The following is an 18,865-nucleotide window of genomic DNA, read 5'->3' as shown; positions in this document are numbered from 1 at the left end:
ATGGATGCAAATATTTTCTTTTCATCAATGAAACAGAACCATACAAACAGAAATTTTCAGTGAAAAGTGAAGGACCTCCCAGATTGCAAAATTAGATCTCCTTGCTTGCAAAACTTGCTTAACCATTCACCCCCATCCACCATCAATTTACCACGTCACAACAAGCTTTCTCCTGTCCTTGAAGGTTTATTTGGATTTGGGAGATAAAAGCATATGCAGTAAGTAAATATATACAAAGTGCTAAGTAAATCCAAATGATTTATTTGAAATGATTACCCAACGATCACTTTTTCCAAGTGTCTGTCTTACTACTAAAGCTTCCCTTTGGTTGGGCAACCACTGCATCTTCTGTGTTTCCAGTGTGTCCCTTCTTGCTGGAAGTAAATTGGTGTAAAATTAAGATTTTATTCAGGGACTTGGATTGTTCTCTCTCTTTTCTGAACAACTGTAAACTTATTATCTAACCTCTTCAATTAGAAATGATTATACTTTGAACTAGTTCTTTTAAGACTTTTCTTTACAAAAAAAAAAAAGTATGTTTCTTAATAAGGGAAAATCATCTTCATATAGGAATTACGGTTATTTCTTGCAATAACACCAAAAGCACAGAAAGCAAAAGGAAATATAGATAAACTGGACTGCATCAAAATTAAAAACTTTTGTGCATCAAAGAACACTGTCAAGAGAGTAAAAAAAGACAGCTCACAGAATGGGAGAAAATATTTGCAAGTTAGTTATCTATTAAGAGATCAATATCCAGAATATTTAAAGAACTCGTACAACTCAACAACGAAAATAAAAGCAAACCAATTCAAAAATGGAAGAAGGACTTGAATAGGAATTTCTCTGAAAATGATATACAAATGGTCAATAAGCACATGAAAAGATGTCAACACCTCTAGCCATTAGAAAAATGCAAATCAACACCACAAAGAGATAACACTTCACTCATTAGGATGGCTGTTATTTTTTAAAAGTGGAAGATAACAAGTGTGATGAGGATATGGAGAAACTGGAACACCTGTGCATTGCTGGTGGGAATGTAAAATGGTACAGCCACTGCAGAAAACATTTTGGGATTTCCTCAAAAAATTAAAAATAGAATTACCGTATGATCCAGCAATTCCATTTTAGATATATACCCAAAAGAATTGAAAGTAGGGATTCAGATATTTGTACACCTATGTTCATAGCAGCATTGTTCACAATAAACAAAAGGTGAAACTAACCCAAATGTCCATTGACAGATGAATGATAAACAAAATGGGGTATATACATACAACAATATATTATTCAGCCCTAAAAAGGAAGGAAATTTTGATACATGCTACATGGATGAACCTTGAGGACATTATGCTAAGTGAAATAAACTGGTCATGAAAGGACAACTACTGTATGATTCCACTTATTTGAGATACTAGAATAGTCAAAGTTATAGAAATAGAAAGTGGAATGAATGGTGGTTACCAGGGGCTAATGGAGGAAGGGATGGGGTGTAACTGTTTAATGGATACAGAGTTTCAGCTTGAAAAGATGAGAAAATTCAGGAGATGGATGGGTGTGATTGCTGTACAACATTATGAATGTACTTAACGCCACTGAGTTGTACACTTAAAAATGGTTAAAATTTTTATGTTATGGTAATTTTAATGGTCATTTTTATGTTATATACATTTTACAATAAATAATAACAACATATTTTTAAGGACCTGGCCATTGTGTAACATCTGTGGTGTACTACATGAAGCCAGTAATGCCAGACACACAGTAGGTTCCTAAAAAAGATTTGCTCAATGACAAAGTGAGAGAGTGGCATGGACATATATACACTACCAAACATAAAACAGATAGCTAGTGGGAAGCAGCTGCATAGCACAAGGAGATCAGCTCGATGGTTTGTGACCACCTAGAGGGGTGGGATAGGGAGGGTGGGAGGGAGGGAGACGCAAGAGGGAAGAGATATGGGGACATATGTATATGTATAGCTGATTCACTTTGTTATAAAGCGGAAACTAACACACCATTTAAGGCAATTATACTCCAATAAAGATGTTAAAAAAAAAAGATATGCTCAATAATTAAGCAGCTGGTATGTTTCTCAGTTTACATGATCAATGTTTTCACATGCACAGGGAAGGGAAGGGAAGACAAAGGAGAAAAACATGCACTTAGTACCTACTATGTCCCAAACATTGGTAAAGGTTTAATTTACCATAATTCACTTAATCCCAAAAGTAAAATTTTGAATTTTACTTTTTTGAAGTTTACTTTTTAGAATTGTAAAATTCAAAAAAAACTTCCCATCATAATCAGGACTTCATCTGGGTGTCTGCTTTACTTGCCATCAGTATTCTTAACGTATCGTATCATCTTTATAATTATCACAAAGCCAACATGTGATGTGATTTTTGAGCCAGTTTCCCTCTAGGTGACTTTAGTAGTACAAGCCTAGCCCCACTGGCAACCACAGCCACAAGATTCAACTTGAGGCCCCATGAGGTAACTCTACAACACTGGACTTCTCAGGACTGTCTTCAGAGCTGCCCCCTAGCACCAGACAAATGAGCAGGTAGAGAGACTCCTCATGAGTAGAACCCTGAATACATTTAATTATTCACTTTTGCAGTCAAGGTCTAGAGCCTGGCCATCTTGGCGGGAGGGGATAGTAGCGGAATGACAGTGAAGACTTATCAAAGATATATGGATCAGAGACTCTTTTAGCTCAGGCTGCTATAACAAAATACCATAGGCTAAGTGGCTTAAATGATAGACATTTATTTCTCACAGTTCTGGAGGCTGGAAAGTCCAAGGTCAAGGTGGCAGCAGACTTGGTCACTGGTGACAGCCTGCTTCCTGAATTGCAGACCTTCTTGACGTGTACTCACAGGATGGAGAGAGACCTCTGGTCTCTCTTCCTCTTCTTATAAGGACACTAATGGCATCATAGGGAGCGCCCTGCAAGACTTCATCTAAACATAAGTAACCTCCCCAAAGGCGCCACCTCCAAATACCATCACATTGGAGGTTAGGATGTCAACATAAGAATTTGGGGAGGAACACAAATATTCAGTCCATGACAGAGACCCAAATCAAGAAGTTTGGCTTGGAAAAACTGGTGCCAAGAATGTGATTCTATTATATGTGGAAATATAGAAGTAAATGTCTACATTTTGCAGGCTTCATCTGTTTGTCTAGCATAACAACAACAACAACAAACCCAAACGGCCTCTCAGTGTGCCTCAGACCAAATGATTCCAGTTTCTTTAACTTTTACCTGTGTCAACTTGAAATAAAAACAAAAGCATTGGAAAGAGACCCAAAGGACTTGAAGTCAAATCCCAACTCCACCACCTAATACACATGTGATCTTAGCAAGTTATTTCATCTCTTTGGATCTTGGTTTCATCATCTACAAAATGACAGCTTGCTGGAGGCATAGTTCTAGAAGCAGCCTGCCTAGAAACAAATACTGGCTTTCCAACCTACTAGCTCTAGGACAACAGGCAACCTCCTTACTTTCTCTGCACCTTAGTTTTCAAAGCTGGAAGATAAGGACAATAATTACATCAAACTAATGTGCTTAATGAGGATGAAATGAGTTAATGCTTGTAAAGTCTTTGGAACTATAAGTACATAAGATATGAATAAAAATTTTCCAGGATTATAGCTGCTCAAATTTCTCTTTTAAAAAAAAAATGGCCCCAGACATTTAAAAACATTTCAGAAATATTTCCTTCCATAAAACCTGCTACCAGAGGTGACTGAATATTTTAAACACAAACAAGACACCACAGTTTTGCCTTTGATAGGTGGATCTATTTAATATAAAATATAAACACAAAGTAAATTCTCTTAGTAGAAATTTTAAAGAAGTTTCAAGTTTAAATGATTTTCCATGGAGCTATCACCCAAGAATTCTTAAAGAATTTCTGCTGCCAAATGAACAAAATATAAGCTTTTTAAACATGCTATTTAAATGTCCTAATTCTTTGGAAAGATTCCTTTTAGTTAATGTCCAAGCTCGAATAATAAAGAGGTACTGCTTCAGGAAAGAAAAGAGAAGCCACATGGCTATTACCTGTTGACATGTCTGTCAAAGTAGGATGTTATGTCTGAGATAAAGTACTGCAGGCCTGACTGGTTCTATTGTCCGGAGTAAAATGATGAAGAATGGGAGCCAATGCACAAGGATGCCAAGGATTGAGCAATGAAGGGAAGCTCTAATATAATCAGAGGTTCTTCTCTTGTCTCTGCTCTACAACCCTACCCCTGCCCCTATTCCTGCCACGGTTTCCAAAACTACAAGCTCAATAAAATCTTTGGTTGTTCATTCTTGATGTGTTCCTTCAGCTGGCAAATCACAATAGCTGATAATAGATAATCCACTAATAGATTCAGGAGTTTCTATTTGTGGCCACAAAACAAAGTAAATGGCAAATCTACAATTTTGTCAAGCTCATCAGGCTGCTTTGGGTGCAGATATATCCTGATGAATATGTAAGAATCCCAGAAAAAAACACTTTGGGGAAAATTTCAAAGATTACTATTTAGTTGACAAATTGCTGTTGAATCCTCTGCTCTGTTCAGGAACAGGACAACATCTCTCAATACAGCATTAACTCAGAACTGGTTCCAACTCAGATTATTGAATCCCTATGTTGAAATGATAATTTCAAGTCTAAATTTAAAGGAATAGAGGTTAAATGTCTGTATTCATCAATTTGGGTTTTCATTTCAATTGACATATTATTTACTCATGACAAATTCCACATTCCTGGATCTTTTGCTTCCAAAAAATGCAGAGAAAGCCACTTGTTAACAGAATAGAAGCAATTAGAGTCAATGAGGCAGGAAGAAGTAGGGGAGTCCAGGACTAGAAGCAAATGATTTGTCAACATAAGTGGACACACAAGCCCTTGTTAAATTTTCTCATGATTTATCCCAGACAGAGTTACAAGGAACCAGTGAAAACACTTTTGGCAAACTTTGAAAGATTAAGTTACTGAGAAGGTCACTTGATCTTGTGGATGGATTATGAAAAGAATGAAAAGGGTGTGTGTTCACGTAAAGGTTAGCTGACTCTAGTTCAGTGGCAAAATCAATTAACCCTGAACTGACTCATATTGGGCCAGCAAGACTTAAAGTATCAGAGAGTCAGGAGTTCTTTAAAAGTCAGTTAACTGATTTAAAATGCTGAGTTGACTAAGATCTTTTCCTCAGTTACACTGAGCCCTTCTGCAATGCCCTCTTAATAACACATTTTTCAGATAGCTGCTCTGATTACCCCAGCTGAGACTGATTAATTCCTTACTAATCAGAACTCAACACTTTCTTAGAAACAATAATGTTGCCCTTATCTTCCTCTATTTTATAGTTATTTGGGTTTTTTTCCTGAGGGCAGGAGCCATGTCTTATTTTTTCTTTATTTTTCATAATGCCTTATGTATAGTAGGCACCTAAACTATTAACTGAACCAATGGCTTCTATTTTCCAGACATGTGCCATTATGTGGAAAGATCTCTAACCATCATAATGCAGAGGAAGGATTGGCAAGAATCCAAATTTCTCTTAAATGTTATTTTTAATGCACTTGCCGTCCTACTTATATTGTATTGATCCTTAGGCTAATCATAAAAATGCTTGATTTTCCAGAGTACACAACTGTCAGAAGGAGGAAAATATACCAGAAGAATGCTATAAGTGACAAGAAGAAATAATTTTGGAATTAAAACTCTTCCCTAGGTATTTTAGGTCATGTTCCCTGGGGAAAAGAATGGTGGAGATTTCCATCAAGATTTCATTGGTCTCAGGAACGTCTATAAGGGGGTGAAGAATGAAGGATCAGACAGAAGGAGAAACTGAACTGTGATACAGAAACAACAGAGTTCTTGCCAAATACCATGGGGAGCTCAGGGGCTATAATAAACCATCAGAGTTGTTGCAGATGGAAGCAAGGGAGCCCAGGACATTTTGCACAGCATTTAGTCATTGGATGCAGGCTATTTCCAAACAGCAAGTATAGACTTGGGCAAAGAAGTGCCCTTAGGCTGAGGACAATGCCCAAAGAGGGACTTGTGTGAAAGCTGTCAGTGGCCAATACTCTAGGGAGCTGAGGAAATGAGTGCCTCAGTCTTGAAGTGGGGAATCTAGGTGGTGCACCACAGTATCCCCTACACAAGGTAATCTACAAAGTGATCCACATATATGGCCAATGAAGTGAATGTATATATAAATAAATCAGCACTGCTATTTAACCAAGAAAGTCAAGTTACAAAGTCATGGACATTTTTTATATTATTTTGGGAGATTATTGAGAAAATGTGGGATCAAAAATGTAACTTCTATCATTTCTTCACCCAACATCTAGTTATAGGGGAAATATCACCTTACATAAGTGATTTAGTTAAATGAAATTAAGAATGCCTGGATCCATTGCTTTCCCAAAGAGACTGATATGAACAGACACACTCTTTATTCAGATTTATGACATATTGCTAACACTGGAATAAGGTGAAATAGGGTTATCGGATTATAGTTAGGAATATATACAACCAACCTAGAAGTAATGGACAAATTCTTATAAAGGTACAATCTCCCAAGACTGAACCAGGAAGAAATAGAAAATATTAACAGACCAATTACCAGTAATGAAATTGAATCAGTAATTTAAAAACACCCAGCAAACAAAAGTCCAGGACCAGATGTCTTCACAGGTGGATTCTACCAAACATTTAGAGAAGAGTTAACACCTACTCTTCTCAAAGTATTCCAAAAATATGCAGAGAAAAATATGCAAACTCATTCTATGAGGCCAGCATCACCCTGATACCAAAACTAAACAAAGATATCACAAAAGAAGAAACTTACAGGCCAATATCACTGACGAACATAGATGCAAAGATTCTCAATAAAATACTAACAAATTGAATCCAAAAATACATTAAAAGGATTATACACCATGAGTAAGTGAGATTTATCCCAGGGATGCAAGGATTTTTCAATATCTGCAAATTGGATCAATGTGACACATTACATTAACAAACTGAAGAATAAAAACAATATTATCATCTCAATAGATGCAGAAAAAAGTTTTTATAAAATTCAACATCCATTTATGATAAAAACTCTCCAGAAAGCGGGCAGAGAGGGAACATATCTCAACATAATAAAGGCCATATATGACAAACCCACAGCTAGCATCATATTCAATGGTGAAAAGCTGAAAGCATTTCCTCTAAGATCAGAACAAGACAAAGATGCCCACTTTTATTCAACATAGTTTTGGATGACCTAGCCATAGAAATCAGAAGAAATAAAAGGAATCCAAATTGGAAAGGAAAAACTAAAACTGTCACTGTTTGCAGATGACATGATACTATACATAGAAAAATCCTAAAGATGCCACCAGAAAACTACTAGCACCCATCAATGAATTTGGTAAAGTTGCAGGATACAAAAATAATATATAGAAATCTGTTGCATTTTTATAAATTAGCAATGAACTATTGAAAGATAAAGGAAGGAAACAATCCCATTTATCATCACATCAAAAAGAATAAAATACCTAGGGGCTTCCCTGGTGGTGCAGTGGTTCAGAGTCCGCCTGCCGATGCAGGGGACACGGGTTTGTGCCCCGGTCCATGAGGATCCCACATGCCATGGAGTGGCTAGGCCCGTGAGCCATGGCCGCTGAGCCTGCACGTCCAGAGCCTCTGCTCCCCAGCGGGAGAGGCCACAATGGTGAGAGGCCCACGTACCGCAAAAAAAAAAAAAAAAGGAATAAAATACCTAGGAATAAACCTACCTAAGGAGGCAAAAGGCCTGTACTCCAAAAACTATAAGACACTGAGGAAAGAAATTGAAGATGACACAAACAGATGAAAAGATACACTGTGTTCTTTGATTGGAAGAATTGATATTGTTAAAATGACTATACTATCCAAGTCAATCTATTGATTCAATGCAGTTCCTATCAAAATACCAATGGTATTTTTCACTGAACAAGAATAAATAATTTTAAAATCTGTATGGAAACACAAAAGACCCTGAATAGCCAAAATAATCTTGAAAAAGAACAGAGCTGGAGGAGTCATGCTCCCTGACTTCAGCCTATACTACAGAACTACAGTAATCAAAACAGTATGGTACTGTACTGACATAAAAGCAGACACATAGATCAATGGAACAGAATAGAGAACCCAGAAATAAACCCATACATTTATGGTCAATTAATCTATGACAAAGGAGGCAAGAATATACATTGGAGAAAAGACAGTCTCTTCAATATGTGGTGCTGGGAAAACTGGACAGCTACATGTAAAAGAATGAAATTAGAACATTCTCTAACACCATATACAAAAATAATAAAAATGGATTAAAGACCTAAATGTATGACCTGAAACCATAAAACTCTTAGAGGAAAACATGTGCAGAACACTCTTTGACATAAATCACAGCAATATTTTTTGGATCCATCTTCTAAAGTAAAAGAAAGAATAGCAAAAATAAACAAATGAGACCTAATTAAACTTAAAAGCTGTTGCACAGCAAAGGAAGCAGTCAGGGTTTCCCTGGTGGTGCAGTGGTTGAGAGTCTGCCTGCCGATGCAGGGGACATGGGTTCATGCCCCAGTCCGGGAAGATCCCACATGCCACGGAGCAGCTGGGCCCGTGAACCATGGCTGCTGAGCCTGCATGTCCGGAGCCTGTGCTCCGCAAAAAAAAAAAAAAAAAAAAAAAAAGAAGTCAACAAAATAAAAAGACAACCTAAGAATGGGAGAAAATATTTGCAAATGATATGACCAACAAGGGATTAATATCCAACATATATATACAACTTAACATCAGAAAACAAACAACCTGATTAAAAAATTGGCAGAACTGAATAGACACTTTTCCAGAGAGGAAATGCAAATGACCAACAGACATATGAAAATATGCTCAACAATGCTAATCATCAGGGAAATGCAAATCAAAACCACAATGAGATATCACATCACATCTGTCAGAATAACTATCATCAAAAAGTCCACAAATAACAAATGTTGGTGAAGATGTGAGAAAAGGGAACCCTTGTATACTGTTGGTGGGAGTGTAAACTGGTGCAGCCGCTGTGGAAAACAGTATGGAGGTTTCTTAAAAAACTAAAAATAGAACTACTGTATGACCCAGTAATTCCACTCCTGGGTATATATCCAGAAAAGAAAAACAAGAACACTAATTTGAAAAGATACATACACCTCCCTGTTCATAGCAGCATTGTTTACAACAAATTCACAACTTTTAAAGTTATGTTTCATTTATAGTTATTATAAAATATTGGCTATATCCCCCATGTTGTACAATATATCCTTGTAGTTTATTTTATACATAATAGTTTGTACCTCTTACTCCCCTACCCCTATACTGTCCCTCCCCTCTTCCCTCTCCCCACTGGTAACCACTAGTTTGTTCTCTATATCTGTGAATCTGCTTCTTTTTTGTTATATTTGCTATTTTGAAAATAACTATTAGTTTGTTGTATTTTTAGATTCTACATATAAGTGACATTATACAGTATTTTTCTTTCTCTGTCGGATTTATTTCATTTAGCTTCCCCCACCAAAGCTAGTCCATAAAGTCTAGAAGAGGTACTTGCTACAGACATCAATACAAGTGTTCATTACTAGATGGGAGGAATCCTTCTGCAATGTATACACATATCAAATCATGATGATGTACACTTTTAGTATCTTATAATTTTCTTTCTTAATTATACCTCAGTAAAGCTGAAAAACTGAAGGGGATATAAAGTCTTTCTCAGACAAATAAAACTGTGTATTCATCACCACTAGACCTGTCTTACAGGAAATGTTTGAGGAGCTTCCGGGAAGATGGCGGAAGAGTAGGACACGGAGATCACCTTCCTCCCAAAAGATACACCAGAAATACATCTACACGTGGAACAACTCCTACAGAACACCTACTGAATGCTGGCTGAAGACCTCAGACCTCCCAAAAGGCAAGAAAACCCCCATGTACCTGGGGGCAAACGAAAAAATAAAAAACAGAGACAAAAGAATAGGGACGGGACCTGCACCAGCGGGAGGGAGCTGTGAAGGAGGAAAGGTTTCCACACACTAGGAAGCCCGTTCACGGGCAGAGTCTGCAGGTGGAGGAGCGGGAAAGCTTCGGAGCCGCGGAGGAGAGCACAGCAACAGGGGTGTGGTGGGCAAAGCGGAGATATTCCCGCACAGGGGATCAGGGCCGACCAGCACTCACAAGTCCGAGAGGCTTGTCTGCTCCCCCGCCGGGGCAGGCAGGGCTGGGAGTTGAGGCTCGGGCTTCGGTCAGAGTGCCGGGAGGGGACTGGGGTTGGCGGTGTGAACACACCCTGCAGGGAGTTAGTGTGCCACGGCTACCCAGGAGGGAGTCCGGGGAAAAGTCTGGACCTGCCAAAGAGGCGAGAGACTTTTATTTTCCCTCTTGGTTTCCTGGTGAGGAGAGGGGATTAAGAGCCCGGCTTAAAGGAGCTCCAGAGACGGGCACGAGCCGCAGCAAAAAGCGCGGACCCCAGAGACGGGCATGAGACGCTAAGGCTGCTGCTGCCGACACCAAGAAGCCTGTGTGTGAGCACAGGTCACTATCCACACCCCACTTCCGGGGAGCCTGTGCAGCCCGCCAATGCCAGGGTCCCAGGATCCAGGGACAGCTCCCCCGGGAGAACGCACGGCGTGCCTCAGACTGGTGCAATGTCACGCCTGCCTCTGCCGATGCAGGCTCGCCCCACACTCCGTGCCCCTCCCTCCCCCACGCCTGAGTGAGCCAGAGCCCCCGAGTCAGCGGCTCCTTTAACCCCGTCCTGTCTGAGCGAAGAACAGACGCCCACCGGCGACCTACACACAGAGGCGGGGCCAAATCCAAAGCTGAACCCCTGGGAGCTGTGAGAACGAAGAAGAGAAAGGGAAATCTATCCCAGCAGCCTCAGAAGCAGCGAATTAAAGCTCCACAATCAACTTCATGTACCCTGCATCTGTGGAATACATGAATAGACAATGAATCATCCCGAATTAAGGAGGTGGACTTTGAGAGCAAGATTTATGATTTTTTCCCCTTTTCCTCTTTTTCCGAGTGTGTATGTGTATGCTTCTGTGTGAGATTTTGTCTGTATAGCTTTGCTTCCACCATTTGTCCTAGGGTTCTATCCATCCGTTTTTTTTTTTAATTTTTTTGCTTAATATTTATTTTTTATTTTAATAACTTCATTTTATTTTACTTTATCTTCTTTCTTTCTTTCCTTCCTTCCCTCCTTTAGACAACGAATCATCCCAAATTGAGGAGGTGGACTTTGAGAGCAAGATTTATGATTTATTCCCCTTTTCCTCTTTTTGTGAGTGTGTGTGTGTGTGTATGCCTCTCTGTGAGATTTTGTCTGTATACCTTTGTTTCCACCATTTGTCCTAGGGTTCTATCCACCCGTTTTTTTTTCTTTGTTTGTTTTAATTTTTGTTTCTTTTTTTTCTCTTAATAATTATTTTTTTATTTTAATAATTTTATTATATTTTATCTTACTTTATTTTATTTTACTTAATCTTCTTTCTTTTTTTTTCTTCCTTCCCTCCTTCATTCCTTCATTCACCCCTCCCTCCCTCCCTCCCTCCCTCCTTTCTTTCTTTCTTTATTTCTTTCTACTTCTACTAATTCTTTCTTTCTACTTTTTCTCCCTTTTATTCTGAGCCGTGTGGATGAAGGCATCTTGGTGCTCCAGCCGGTAGTCAGTGCTGTACCTCTGAGATGGGAGAGCCAACTTCAGGACACTGGTCCACAAGAGACCTCCCGACTCCACATAATATCAAACAGCAAAAATCTCCCAGAGATCTACATCTCAACACCAGCACCCAGCTTCACTCAACGACCAGCAAGCTACACTGCTGTACATCCTATGCCAAACAACTAGCAAGACAGGAACACAACCGTACCCATTAGCAGACAGGCTGCCTAAAATCATAATAAGTCCACAGACACCCAAAACACACCACCAGACGTGGACCTGTCCACCAGAAAGACAAGATCCAGCCTCATCCACCAGAACACAGGCACTAGTACCCTCCACCAGGAAGCCTACACAACCCACTGAACCAACTTTAGCCCCTGGGGACAGAAACCAAAATCAACGGGAACTACGAACCTGCAACCTGCAAAAAGGAGACCCCAAACACAGTAAGATAAGCAAAATGAGAAGACAGAAAAACACACAGCAGATGAAGGAGCAAGATAAAAACCCACCAGACCTAACAAATGAAGAGGAAATAGGCAGTCTACCTGAAAAAGAATTTAGAATAATGATAGTAAAGATGATCCAAAATCTTGGAAATAAAATAGACAAAATGCAAGAAACATTTAACAAGGACCTAGAAGAACTAAAGACAAAACAAACAATGATGACAAACACAATAAATGAAATTAAAAATACCCTAGATGGGATCAATAGCAGAATACCTGAGGCAGAAGAATGGGTAAGTGACCTGGAAGATAAAATAGTGGAAAAAACTACTGCAGAGCAGAATAAAGAAAAAAGAATCAAAAGAACTGAGGACAGCCTCAGAGACCTCTGGGACAACATTAAATGCACCAACATTCGAATTATAGGAGTCCCAGAAGAAGAAGAGAAAAAGAAAGGGACTGAGAAAATATTTGAAGAGATTATAGTTGATAACTTCCCTAATATGGGAAAGGAAATAGTTAATCAAGTCCAGGAAGCACAGAAAGTCCCATACAGGATAAATCCAAGGAGAAGCACGCCAAGACACATATTAATCAAACTGTCAAAAATTAAATACAAAGAAAACATATTAAAAGCAGCAAGGGAAAAACAACAAATAACACAAAAGGGAATCCCCATAAGGTTAACCACTGATCTTTCAGCAGAAACTCTGAAAGCCAGAAAGGACTGGCAGGACATATTTAAAGTGATGTAGGAGAAAAACCTGCAACCAAGATTACTCTACCCAGCAGGGATCTCATTCAGATTTGATGGAGAAATTAAAACCTTTACAGACAAGCAAAAGCTGAGAGAATTCAGCACCACAAAACCAGCTTTACAACAAATGCTAAAGGAACTTCTCTAGGCAAGAGAAAAAAGAGAAGGAAAAGACCTACAATAACGAACCAAAAACAATTAAAAAAATTGGAATAGGAACATACATATCAATAGTTGCCTTAAATATAAATGGACTAAATGCTTGCACCAAAAGACACAGATGGGCTGAATGGATACAAAAACAAGACCCATATATTTGCTGTGTACAAGAGACCCACTTCAGACTTAGAGACACATACAGACTGAAAGTAAGGGGATGGAAAAAGATATTTCATGCAAATGGAAACCAAAAGAAAGCTGGAGTAGCAATTCTCATATCAGACAAAAGACTTTAAAATAAAGACTATTAGAAGAGACAAAGAAGGACACTACATAATGATCAAGGGATAGATCCAAGAAGAAGATATAACAATTGTAAATATTTATGCACCCAACATAGGAGCACCTCAATACATAAGGCAAACACTAACAGCCATAAAAGGGGAAATTGACAGTAACACATTCATAGTAGAGGACTTTAACACCCCACTTTCACCAATGGACAGATCATCCAAAATGAAAATAAATAAGGAAACACAAGCTTTAAATGATACTTTAAAAAAGATGGACTTAATTGATATTTATAGGACATTCCATCCAACAATAGAATACACTTTCTTCTCAAGTGGTCACAGAACATTCTCCAGGATAGATCATATCTTGGGTCACAAATCAAGCCTTGGTAAATTTAAGAAAATTGAAATTGTATCAAGTATCTTTTCCGACCACAACATTATGAGACTAGATATCAGTTACAGGAAAAGATCTGTAAAATGTACAAACACATGGAGGCTACACAATATGCTACTAAATAACCAAGAGATTACTGAAGAAGTCAAAGAGGAAATTAAAAAATACCTAGAAACAAAAGACAATGGAGACACGATGACCCAAAACCTATGGGAGGCAGCAAAACCAGTTTTAAGAGGGAAGTTTATAGCAATACAATCCTACCTTAAGAAACAGGAAACATCTCGAATAAACAACCTAACCTTGCACCTAAAGCAATTAGAGAAAGAAGAACAAAGAAACCCCAAAGTTAGCAGAAGGAAAGAAATCATAAAAATCAGATCAGAAATAAATGAAAAAGAAACGAAGGAAACGATAGCAAAGATCAATAAAACTAAAAGCTCGTTTTTTGAGAAGATAAAAAAAATTGATAAACCATTAGCCAGATGCATGAAGAAAAAAGGGAGAAGACTCAAATCAATAGAATTAGAAATGAAAAAGGAGAAGTAACAACTGACACTGCAGAAATATAAAGGATCATGAGAGATTACTACAAGCAACTCTATGCCAATAAAATGGACAAGCTGGAAGAAATGGACAAATTCTTACAAATGCACAACCTGCCAAGAATGAATCAGGAAAAAATAGAAAATATGAACAGACCAATCACAAGCACTGAAATTAAAACTGTGATTAAAAATCTTCCAACAAACAAAAGCCCAGGACCAGATGGCTTCACAGGTGAATTCTATCAAACATTTAGACAAGAGCTAACACCTATCCTTCTCAAACTCTTCGAAAATATAGCAGAGGGAAGAACAATCTCAAACTCATTCTACAAGGACACCAACACCCTGATACCAAAACCAGACAAGGATGTCACAAAGAAAGAAAACTACAGGCCAATATCAGTGATGAACATAGATGCAAAAATCCTCAACAAAATACTAGTAAACAGAATCCAACAGCACATTAAACGGATCATACACCATGATCAAGTGGGGTTTATTCCAGGAATGCAAGGATTCTTTCATATACGCAAATCAATCAATGTGATACACCATATTAACAAATTGAAGGAGAAAAACCATATGATTATCTCAATAGATGCAGAGAAAGCTTTCGACAAAATTCAACACATATTTATGATAAAAACCCTCCAGAAAGCAGGCATAGAGGGAACTTTCCTCAACATAATAAAGGCCATATATGACAAACCCACAGCCAACATCGTCCTCAATGGTGAAAAACTGAAACCATTTCCACTAAGATCAGGAACAAGACAAGTTTGCCCACTCTCACCACTCTTATTCAACATAGTTTTGGAAGTTTTAGCCACAGCAATCAGAGAAGAAAAGGACATAAAAGGAATCAAATCGGAAAAGAAGAAGTAAAGCTGTCTCTCTTTGCAGATGACATGATACTATACATAGAGAAGCCTAAAGATGCTACCAGAAAACTACTAGAGCTAATCAATGAATTTGGTAAGGTAGCAGGATACAAAATTAATGCACATAAATCTCTGGCATCCCTATACACTAATGATGAAAAATCTAAAAGTGAAATCAAGAAAACACTCCCATTTACCATTGCAACAAAAAGAATAAAATATCTAGGAATAAACCTACCTAAGGAGACAAAAGTCCTGTATGCAGAAAACTGTAAGACACTGATGAAAGAAATTAAAGATGATTCAAATAGATGGAGAGATATACCATGTTCTTGGATTGGAATAATCAACATTGTGAAAATGACTCTACTACCCAAAGCAATCTACAGATTCAATGAAATCCCTATCAAACTACCAAGGGCATTTTTCACAGAACTAGAACAAAAAATTTCACAATTTGTATGGAAACACAAAAGACCCTGAATAGCCAAAGCAATCTTGAGAATGAAAAGTGGAGCTGGAGGAATCAGGCTCCCTGCCTTCTGACTATACTACAAAGCTACAGTAATCAAGACAGTATGGTACTGCCATAAAAACAGAAAGATAGATCAATGCAACAGGAAAGAAACCCCAGAGATAAACCCACACACATATGGTCACCTTATCTTTGATAAAGGAGGCAGGAATGTACAGTGGAGAAAGGATAGCCTCTTCAATAAGTGGTGCTGGGAAAACTGGACAGCTACATGTAAAAGTATGAGATTAGATCACTTCCTAACACCATAGACAAAAATAAGCTCAAAATGGATTAAAGACCTAAATGTAAGGCCAGAAACTATCAAACTCTTAGAGGGAAACATAGGCAGAACACTCTTTGACATAAATCACAGCATGATCCTTTTTCACCCACCTCCTAGACAAATGGAAATAAAAACAAAAGTAAACAAATGGGAATAAATGAAACTTAAAAGCTTTTTCACAGCAAAGGAAACCATAAACAAGACCAAAAGACAACCCTCAGAATGGGAGAATATATTTGCAAATGAAGCAACTGACAAAGGATTAATCTCCAAAATTTATAAGCAGCTCATGCAGCTCAATAACAAAAAAACAAACAACCCAATCCAAAAATGGGCAGAAGACCTAAGCAGACATTTCTCCAAAGATATACAGACTGCCAACAAACACATGAAAGAATGCTCAACATCATTAATCATTAGAGAAATGCAAATCAAAACTACAATGAGATATCATCTCAAACCAGTCAGAATGGTCATCATCAAAAAATCTAGAAACAATAAATGCTGGAGAGGATGTGGAGAAAAGGGAGCACTCTTGCACTGTTGGTGGGAATGTAAATTGATACAGCCACTATGGAGAACAGTATGGAGGTTCCTTAAAAAACTACAAATAGAACTACCATATGACCCAGCAATCCCACTTCTGGGCATATACCCTGAGAAAACCATAATTCAAAAAGAGTCATGTGCCAAAATGTGCACTGCAGCTCTATTTACAATAGCCCAGAGATGGAAACAACCTACGTGTCCATCATCAGGTGAATGGATAAAGAAGATGTGGCACATATATACAATGGAATATTACTCAGACATAAAAAGAAATGAAATCGAGCTGTTTGTAATGAGGTGGGTAGACCTAGAGTCTGTCATACAGAGTGAAGTAAGTCAGAAATAGAAAGACAAATACCATATGCTAACACATATATAAGGAATTTAGGGGGAAAAATGTCATGAAGAACCTAGGGGTAAGACAGGAATAAAGACACAGTCCTACTAGAGAATGGACTTGAGGATATGGGGAGGGGGAAGGGTAAGATGTGACAAAGCGAGAGAGAGGCATGGACATTTATACACTACTAAACGTAAGGTAGATAGCTAGTGGGAACCAGCTGCATAGCACAGGGAGATCAGCTCAGTGCTTTGTGACCACCTGGAGTGGTGGGATAGGGAGGGTGGGAGGGAGGGAGACACAAGAGGGAAGAGATATGGGAACATATGTATGTGTATAACTGATTCACTTTGTTATAAAGCAGAAGCTAACACACCATTGTAAAGCAATTATACTCCAATAAAGATGTAATATATATTTTTTTTTTAGAAAAAAAAAAGAAATATTTGTGTTCTTCAAATTGAAATGAAAACACCAAACAGCAACATGAAAGCATAAATCTCACTGACAAAAGTAAAGATATGACTAATGCAGAATGATTTAGCACTGTTGTGGTGGTGTCTAAATTACTTTTAACCCTAATGTAACAGTAAAAAGATAAAAGTTATTAATGGATACACAATATAAAAAGAAGCAAACTTTGACTATAAGAACACAAAATGTGTGGGGGAAAGGAGTAAAAGTATGGAGTTTTGTTTGTGATTAAATTTCAGTTATCAATGTATAAGAGATGGTTATAACTACAAGATATTTTATGTAAGCCTCAAGCTAACCATGAAGAAAAAACCCTATAGTAGGTAAACAAAAGATAAAGAGAAAAGAATCAAAATAATCACCACAAAAATCATCAAATACAAAGGAAGACACCAAGTGGAGAAGAGAAAGCAAAAACAACTGCAAAACAGACATAACAATTAATAAAATGGAAATAGTAAGTCATTACCCATCAGTAATTACTTTAAATTTAAATGAGTAAAACTTCCCAATCAAAAGGCATAAAGTGCCTGAATGGATTAAAAACAAGGTCTAGTGATATTCTGTCTACAAGAGATTCACTTTAGACTTAAAGACATGCATATCTGAAAGTGAAGAGATGAAAAAGATATTTTATGCAAATAGTAATAAAAGGAAATCAGGAGTGGCTCTTATATCAGAGAAAATAAACTTTAAGTTAAAAACTGTCTCTAGAGACAAAGAAGGTCATTATATAATGATAAAAGTGTCAATTCAACAGGAGGATATAACAATTATAAATACATAAGCACCCAACATCAGAGCAGCTAAATACATAAAGCGAATATTAACAAATCTAAAAGGAGAAATTGACAGCAATACCATAATAGTATAAGACCTAAATAATCCACATAAAATAATGGATAGAACACACAGACAGAAGATCAATAAAGAAATAACTAACTTGAACACTGTAGACCGAATGAACCTAACAGACACATATAAAGAACTTTCCAACCCAACAGGAGAAGAATATACATTCTTTTCAAACAAACACAGAACATTATTCAGGATAGATCACATTAGGTCACAAAAGCAAGTGTTAACAAATTTAAGATCAAAATCATTCCAAGTACCTTTTCTGACAATAAGGGAATGAAAATATAAATCAATAACATCTAGACAATGGAAAATTTTACAAATATATGGAAAATAAACAATACACTAGAATGACAATTGGTTCAAAGAACAAATCAAAAGAGAATTTTAGATATATCTTGAGAGAATGAAAATGAAAACATATCAAAGCTTTTGGGATACAGCAAAAGCAGTAATAAGAGGGAAGGAAATAGTAAAGATTATAGCAGAATTAAATCAGATAGATAATAGAAAACCAATAGAAAAAAATCAACAGAACTAAAAGTTGATATTTTGAAAAGATAAACAAAATCAACAAACCCTTACCTATATTAATAAAAAAAGAGAAAA

At 37.4% G+C, this 18,865-nt stretch overlaps 1 protein-coding gene across 3 annotated transcripts in view; it reads right to left on the bottom strand.

The window, feature by feature from the left end:
* The window catches only part of NFKBIZ (NFKB inhibitor zeta), a 163,286-nt gene that overhangs the window by 47,021 nt on the left and 97,400 nt on the right, over positions 1 to 18,865 (bottom strand). Inside the window, exon 12 of one of the 3 annotated variants that reach the window (XM_089910506.1) lies at positions 1 to 18,865. This exon is cut by the window's left edge and continues 9,722 nt beyond it; it is cut by the window's right edge and continues 21,526 nt beyond it. The exons of the other annotated variants lie outside the window; for them this stretch is intronic. The gene's annotated coding sequence lies outside the window, so the exon portion shown is untranslated. 3 annotated transcript variants of the gene reach the window in all.

This window comes from Delphinapterus leucas, chromosome 4 (genome assembly GCF_059928025.1).
Source record: "Delphinapterus leucas isolate spDelLeu-1000000601 "Yukka" chromosome 4, BTC_Dleu_Yukka2, whole genome shotgun sequence".
NCBI lineage: Eukaryota > Metazoa > Chordata > Mammalia > Artiodactyla > Monodontidae > Delphinapterus > Delphinapterus leucas.
Note: the sequence above shows the minus strand (reverse complement) of the source record. Positions and strands in the feature narration are given on the sequence as shown.